Below are 8,595 nucleotides of genomic sequence, written 5' to 3'. Positions count from 1 at the left end.
CGAGACGCCCGACGCGTATCCACCGCGTCGGCGCCGATCGAAACGGTTGGTTTAGCAACGCGCTCCGCCTGTACCGAACTGTGTACAAGGCATTTCATTATATCACTCACACACACAATGACGACGAGCACTCGGTCCAACAGGGATCCCTTCTGTTTTCCTCCAATTCCACCATGTAACAAGATCAATATCACACCAACACCATTCAATTGGAAGTACCGCATCAAGACGTCGTCACGACGCCACCACGTTCGCGCTCTTCATCATGCCTCTCGTTCCGCCAGTGTTGCCACATATTATTTGACTCTCCTCATCTGTGTTTTCGGCAAAGTTTTTTTTTCCAAAATTCTAGGTAAACATCAGTGTTAATTTAATAATTTATGATCCCGCCCTAAACGCCATTGGTAACCAAGACTTGGAAATTTTCAAAGTTTTAACTATTTATAGCAACAAGGACCTTTGCCAACATACTCCTCCTTCGGTGTTTCTCAGCTTGTCAACAATTTAAAATTTAAGCCTATTCGTTTCCTTGACCCGATGTAACGTTCAACTAACGGATTATCATTTAAATAAAGTTCAAATTACAAATTAAAAAATTAGTAATATTAAATTAATGATGAATAAAATTTGTTGCTTTAAATTCTGAATTTTGGAAAAAACTGAACAAACTAATGGCATTTCTGTTTTTATATTTTCCAAAACCCTGCTCAAAACTATTGTTATATCAATAAGTCCTACAATATTTCTCGAAAACTTATTCATACAGACTCAAGTCAAAAAAGTATACAAACTTACTTTATCGATCCTACGTGTTAAGCAGGCGGAATTCTACACGTACCGCTCTGTACCAACTCAACTTTTCACTTTTAGAACGTTTAATTTCCGGATTTACAAAACGACGAAAGTAAGATTTTCAACTTTCGCAACCTAACCACTACTTTCGCCGCCCCACTGTATGGAGAGACAAAGTGACTTAACCACGAATCAAAACAAAACACTACTTGAGCCGATTTTACACTGGTAGAAAAACGTCGAAAGTAACTGAATGAAACGGCTTATCATTTTCTTATAATTATTTTTGTGGGAAATAATAGAATCTACCTAGTTTTTGAACGTGAGCTGAGTGTATGCAAAATTTAAGCGAAGATCACGGCAAAAAAATGCTAAAAAAGTGATTCATTTTAAAACAGTTTTAGAAGATAGATTGTGATTTTTCCTAATTAATTTTCTCAAAACCGTATAAAAGTTACTTACGTCGATTTGAAAAAGTAATCGAGATTTGAATAAATAATAATAAATAATCAAGAACAGGAGGAAATCTGTGCAGTTACTGTTAAATCAGTGTATGTGGCATCACTGGGTACCGCCCCGACGCTCCGAACCGTCCGAAAGCGAACAAACAAAACGTCGCAGTTGTCAAAATTCGTCATCCTCGGCGCGAGTGTTTTTCGTTTGTCTTTAGCAGCTGGTTTGTCGACGAGAGGCGCATTGATCATCAACAGAAGAAAAGACGACTTTCTTCCGGAAGAAATTCCGAGATAAATCGTGACACCACGGTAAATAATCGAAACCGAACTTTGTTCGTATAGGCAAGTGCATTTTTGTTGAGTGACACACGGAAGGCGGTCGAATATTCGGAACACTGGTTGTGGAATTTGTGCGTGGCTTTTGAGCTAGAAGAAGAGTGAAGAAAATTGATACAGAGCAGTGACGGAGTGAAAATAGTCGGGAGTTCCCTTCGGAAGGTTTTTGAAACTACAGCTGTGTGGACAACTGGCGAATCTCGGCTTGTTATCATCGTAGGCGCCATAAAGGTAAGTGTCATACAATGTAATCTTGTTAGAAATAGCCATTCGTAAGGTTCATGTATGCAAGAATATGACGTAATTGTTACACGAAAAGTGCTGACGATAAAAAAAAATGTGAAAGAATAATTATTATTAGGGTATTGTGTCTCCATCGTGGAATGCGCTGTACGAGGCGAAAGTAGCCAGTCAATCTTAGGGTTACCAACCGTCCTGATTTTGAGTTCGACTTGAAACGTTCTGATTTATTTTTCATCATTGATGTGAATAGGGTATGAGACGTATTTTAGACCCTGGAGATGATTTTGGGATTTTGTCTTAATTTATTAATTACACAGCGTAACCAATGAACATAAATGTGGGACACGGTTTATAAAAAATACAAATTCTAACTCTAGTCCAAAAATACCTACCGAATTTTTATAGCGGTCAATAAGCGACCTCTGGCGATTTTTTGATATTCTGGCGATATTCTTAGCAAAATAATTATTTATTTTGCATTTTTTTTTATTAACTATTTCGATCCTGGCGATATTTTTTGCAAGTAAAGATTTCCCATAGTAACTTCCATACACAATTTGATCGGCTGGCGCAAAAATGTAGTTTCACCGATCGTGCTGAAATTTTACACAGTTATGTGACCCAAATGCAATCCAAAAAGTGGACTGGTGCGAGAATCTGAACTTTGTCCCACACTGATGACCCTTTCAAATGTATTCTATCTTCTCGGAAAGCTCAAAAGGTCATGTATAGTCCAAAATAAGTCGAAAATAATTCTATTCGAATTCAATTGCTAGAGCCATCACAAAACACTCTCGAGCAAAACGCAAGTAAATCGAATAAAAGTAAAAAAAAAACTCCACAAATTATCTTCAGATATTATCTCCGAAAAAGAAAACATTTTTATCACTTTGAAAAAACATTGGCGTCCTGTTTTTTCTGATGTTCAGATATTATTATCCTCTTTCTTTGACGAATTAGTTGATGAATTAGATGAAATTATGGTGCAAAGCTATGATTAATGTATCTAATTTAATGATATATTTTCCATTTTTTTTTTTTCATAATAGTAGTGAGGTGAACCAGATTGGAATCCATATTCAATAATGATTTGAGCTGCCATCTAATGTAGCAAGTAATCTACCAATAGCAATAGTCTCTTCAAACAAAGCAACTTGTTTAAGACTGTATGAATCTTTATGTTGAGTCATACTCCTGTTTCAGGGCCAAAAACTAATGTTGGATCCGTAAGCAGAGACACTTACGCAAAAGCCGCAAAGGAGGAAGAATCTCCTTCCATAAGTAAGTTCACACAAACAGTCGTACAATCAAACGCTTGCGCAACTGAAAGATCGAATAGATGAGAAGCCCCTTTTCACGAAATGTTAGCGGTAGAAAACTGACAGTTTCACTCCTTCTATCCATCTTGAAATTTGTGAATAGGCCCTAATGAATGAGAATTTCACCTAAAAATCTCGAATAGTCTGCAGAACAGCTGTTGCAGTGCTCTAAAATGCATTGACGTCTTTCGAAATCAAAGTTGCAATTAGAGAACCATCGACTTATGGAAATACCGAGTCATGGAACAGAAATGTTTTGGAAAGCTGTTTTAGGCGACCAATGTAGCAACCATGGAATTTTGAAGTCATGAAATTTTGTTTTAGTATGCTTCCATGAGTCGATATTGTGTCATGGAAAATCGTCTCATTAAGGTTTCACAGGCTTGTGCAGGTTTGTGGGCTTCGTGGCCGAGCGGTTAGTGTCTTCAGTCAGTAGCCGCATCCTGTCATGGGTATGGGTTGATTCCCGCTTCAGCCATTGAAACTATTCGTCAGAAATGTTTCACGACTGTGCCACTGGAGCATGCTTGTCCGTTGTCTACTGTTAAATTACAGTCTGTGCTGCTAAATGGCTGAAGACGGTGTTCATGTCTTTTTTAATTAAAAAAAACTCGCGAATATTTGGCGCACATTCTTCTAATTTATTTTCACACACGCTTGAACACATACGGTTGCATACAGTTACACGAATTTGAGTACATACGATTCGAAAAAAAATCTAGCTCAGATGCTTCGCAATATGAAGCATCTGAATGTGACATGAAATTGATATAATAGTGAAGCATAAATCAGTACAGAATCAATTTTTTGCAATTCCGTTGCAAATCAGCCTACTTTTTATCGGGAAAATAGACAACATAACGGCCTACTTTTACTACCGAAAGAAACAGTGCTGAAAAGTGCTAGTTTTCAGCACTAATATCAGTATCGAAAAGTAGCACTTTTCAGTACTGTTTTGGGAGTTATCAAAATGACGTCGGATTGCATCCATACGTTATTGATTCAATTGATCTGAAATTCTCAATGACTTAGTCAACTAGGTACTGATTGTACATCCATTTGACGAACCGAATTGACCTCGTTGGATAAATGTACAACTCGTGCTGAAAAAATCTTGTTGCATAAATAACTATTTCAGCAAGTGCGAAAATTATGCACAGATTTGTTGATCCAGAGAAGTCCGATTTTGTGTAATTTTTTAAGAGAGTGTGTCGAACTCGTTTATAAATTTAGGTTGGAACTGACGAAACCCATTTTGAGTCACATACTCAACCCCAACCCGTTTCAAGTACGACTGAGCTACAATTTGCTGTTGAAGTTGGTTTGTTTACGTTTTTATCACCGATCAAGCTCCTGAAAACGAAAATCAAATAATAGTGAATTTTATGTTTTAGCTTTATGCACTAGCAAAAATTTGAAATTGAGGAGATCGACTTCGTACGTTTATCATTTCTTTAGTTAGTGCCTTTGAAATTGTAAGTAGGGGCACAAGCCGTCCATTGGGACAGCAATGTTTAGATTCCGACATTGCATAATAAATATGATTAAATATCTTTTGAAATCATATAACCGTTGTATATTAGGCCTGTCCAACTTTACTGTGCTGTGATCCAAATCTAAAAACAATATTGTATGAGTTGCCAAACTAACAAATTCTATTACTTGTATTAATTAAGCGAATATTACGGATTTTTTTCATTGAAAACAGGGAGATGATTACTACTGAGCTTCTGTGGGAAATATTTCCAAAAATCTATGATAATCTAACTTACGGTGAGTGTGAAATATGTAGCCTTGGAATCCATGGCCAGGATTTTATAAGAATTCGGCCCAAAATACCGTAAAAAATATATGAATCGTGCCCAAGATTACCCCTTTCTTTCCTACAAATCTGGTCGGCTGTTTCTTTTTGTAAAAACTTGTTTTTATAAATACAGGGTGTCTACTACCTGGAAAAACCTGGAAAACCTGGAATTATCAGGGAATTTTATTCAACCTGGAAAATACCTGCAATTCTCAGGGAATTTCGACCACAATCAGGGAAATTATGATGAGGCAGTAATTCATGATAGAATATTTTCACACCAAAGTATTTTTGCGTCATAACTAAAGCTATCAGCTATCATAACAGAGCTATCATTAATTGCCAGAAAACTCTCTTCATTCAAAAAAAAAAAACAACATACTATATGAGCTATTCAGTGAGGATCCATTCGAGTATGAAATTTCATCAGCTTATCAAAACATGATCTAAAATTATTCGGTAAAGGATTAACATAAGGTACCCCGGGGCAAGTGAGAATACGGTGTAAGTGGGACCTTCCGTCATAGCTCGTTAAGGAAAATTTTTTCAAAGGGATATTCTTCTAGAAAGTTGAAGATACAATGATAAGGAATGTATTTAGTACAAAAAATATTGTTATTTTTATTACCAAGTGCTCCTTGTAACAGTTGTCAGCTCAGCGGCATTTTCAACTTGCATGATAAATTGTGACACGTTTCATGTTCTGCATTGGCTCGCAAAAAATAATTGTGTTATAAATCGAAATACCATCGGTAAGTTACAACATTAAGTATTATAACAGGCTGCTTACGATAAACAGGTATTTTGTTTTCATTTCATATGAAAATTTCTGTGGCCTAACTAACCCCAAAATATCTTAATATCTGGGGTAAGTGGGACCTATCAAAACAAGCACCAGAATTAAAACTTTTCCTACACGTTTCAAACATTTTCTTAAAGAGTAGCATTAAAACATTCAAATGGATGATTTTTATCAAAAAAAAATCAATCTTATATTACAAAATTGCTAAAAAAGGAGAAAAAATGTAGTTTTTTTTCCAAATATATTTTTTTATTTTTATTTCTGAAATACGAATCTAAAATTGAGCGAAGATAGAAATAAAATTCAAAATTCATCATGAGAACCATTACTTTTCTATTTCTATTGAACTTTATGTGCTATTTATACCAAATTCAGTAGTTGCGGAAAACGAATCCATCACATAAAGTGGTTTTCCGCCATGCATAACAATAATAACAGAACATATTCAAAAATTCGTCAATTATTGAAAGTTAACTTGCTGCATTTTGATTGATAACTTATAAATAATATATTTTGAACATGTTTTGTACCTCTCTACGAGAAATTTTCAGTTAAAATTAAATGCGATGAGACATATTATTAAATGTTGGGTGTCTTCAAAAACGTTACGTATTTAATGGTTGATCCCTTATGTACATCACATATGCACTCAAAATAAAATATCTATGATTCATCAATCCTATTATTGCAACGGTTGACTTACTCATGTGGTTTTACGCACGAAACCGAATGTGTCCCACTTGCCCCGTTTAGCGAGGCAACTGCGTCTAATAATTCATTGTACATCTTTCTTCTAAGGTTTTCACAATTTCGAAATTCTTCGATCAAATTCATGCTCACACCAGCTAATATGTTGCCAAAGTGTGACCGTGTTGTTGGATTTGCAAAATATTGACATTCGAAAATTATTCTGAACAATTTGTTTGAACTATCGTTTTTTTATGTCCCACTTGCCCCGGGGTACCTTATCTAGGGCTGGTAACAGGTTTCTTTTTAGATACCATTTCTATGCAAGTCTCTAAAAAGTCTCTATTTTTGATAAAAAGTGTCTGAAGTCTCTATTTTGACCAAAATAGTCTCCAAAGTCTCTTTTTTTTCCATAACTTGCTTGCAGATAACTGAGATGCAATTTCTTCTCGTATTTCTCGAGAACAGCTTCAAGAAGTATCCCTGTGGGTTCTCCAGAGATTTTATCAGGAATTCTTCAAGAATGTGAATCCTTTAGCATATTTTTCATAGGATGCTTACACGAGTTCCTCCATAATTTGCTTCAGGAAATCCTTGAACATTTCAACGTTACTACCTCTAGTAATTTTCTCAGGGAGTACTTTGAACAAAGACTTTCCTGAGACTTCCTCCAGATATTTTGCACTAACTATTCAACCTAGTTCTACAGTCGTTTATTTAAGAGATATCTAAAGTTTCCCGCAGAATTTCTCCCAAGAAAACCCGACAAGAATTTCAACGCCATGTCATCTACGGTTATTATTTTGATTTTTTTCTAGGAATTTCTCCAGCATTTCATCCAACAATTACTGGAGTTCATCCAAACATTTTTCATTTTACATAAGTAACTGTAACAAAAGATACCCGTAAATTTACTTTAGGAATGCTTCTCGAATTTTCTCAACATTTTTTTAGCTTTCTGGGATATTTCATTCGAATTTCTTTGGATAAAACTCCTGAAAGAATGCTTGAGAAAACAGTTTTGAAAACTTCTTTGAAAAATCTCTTAGAATTAATAGAGGAATTTCCGAAGAAATCGTAGGAGCAATCTCTGAAGTAATTCTTGAAGGTATACTTAGAGAAATTTGTACTCGAAGTCTTATGAAAATTCTAAAGAACAATTTTGTAGAAAATCCTGAGAAATCCTTGGAGACATCTGAAGAAGATTCTGGTTGAATATTACAACATGTTTTGAACGGGAGTCTTAGAGGATGTTCTAGAAAAACTGATTGGAGAATCACCGGATAAAATTCTCGAGGACTAAGGGCTTTTTCCAAAAATATCTGAAATAATATGTAAAGGAATTTCTGATGAAAGCCTTGAGATATTTTTTTGTGATAGGGTAGGTGTACCAGTTATGGACATAGTGGTTCCCTATTTCACCATACATGATTATTTTAATGTCTTCTAATTTTGAATATGTTTATGTGTTGTAGTTGTTAGATTTAAGATATATCTTGATGTTAAAACATTCAAAAAGATTTAAATTGTGAAAGTTATCAAAATTTCACATATGTCCAAATAGGGAACCACTATGGCCAAAACTGGTACACTTTCCCTATTTAATGAAAAAATCCTGATTCTATTTTGAGATATCCAAAACAAATTTTTTGGAGGAATTCCTTAGGAAAATTTTTGGAGAGTGAAAATGTCAAATATAGATATCAATCCATCCCTCTCATAATGTCGTCGCAATACATCAATGGATGTCTGTCCTTTACTGGCATATATCAGATGTGCTTGTATATCGTCGTAATGCCACAACAAAATGATTTCAAAAATATTTTAAAGAAATGTCTGATCTGATCAAACTATTTTGTCCTGGTATTGGTAACCATGTGTTTAGCTCGTTGTTTCTAAGCATTTGAATGGAGTTTCAAGTTATTTAACGATATGGTGAAAAAAGGATCATTCCATACTTGCCAGTAGTGTTGGTTTGGATGCTTAATAATTCGTTTGCTCAGAAACAACGAGCTACACACGTGGTTACCAATGCGGCTTCTAGGGCGTTATCCCAGACTATGCGAGAGTTGAATGTTATACGGTCGAACGTGATTACCCAGGGGCTTGATAATCCGTGTTTGTATTATAAACAAAATGAATCCGAAATCCAAAAGT

General features: G+C 35.3%; 1 protein-coding gene across 1 annotated transcript in view; it reads left to right on the top strand.

Moving 5' to 3' along the window:
* Positions 1-1,398: 1,398 nt before the first annotated feature.
* The window catches only part of LOC5575011 (choline-phosphate cytidylyltransferase B), a 106,012-nt gene continuing 98,815 nt past the window's right edge, over positions 1,399-8,595 (top strand). Inside the window, exon 1 of the mRNA XM_021852569.1 lies at positions 1,399-1,814. The gene's annotated coding sequence lies outside the window, so the exon portion shown is untranslated. The remainder of the gene's footprint in view (positions 1,815-8,595) is intronic.

Source organism: Aedes aegypti, chromosome 3 (genome assembly GCF_002204515.2).
Source record: "Aedes aegypti strain LVP_AGWG chromosome 3, AaegL5.0 Primary Assembly, whole genome shotgun sequence".
In the NCBI taxonomy this organism is placed as follows: Eukaryota; Metazoa; Arthropoda; class Insecta; order Diptera; family Culicidae; genus Aedes; species Aedes aegypti.
The sequence above is the reverse complement of the archived record's forward strand: the minus strand, read 5'-3'. Positions and strand labels throughout refer to the sequence as shown.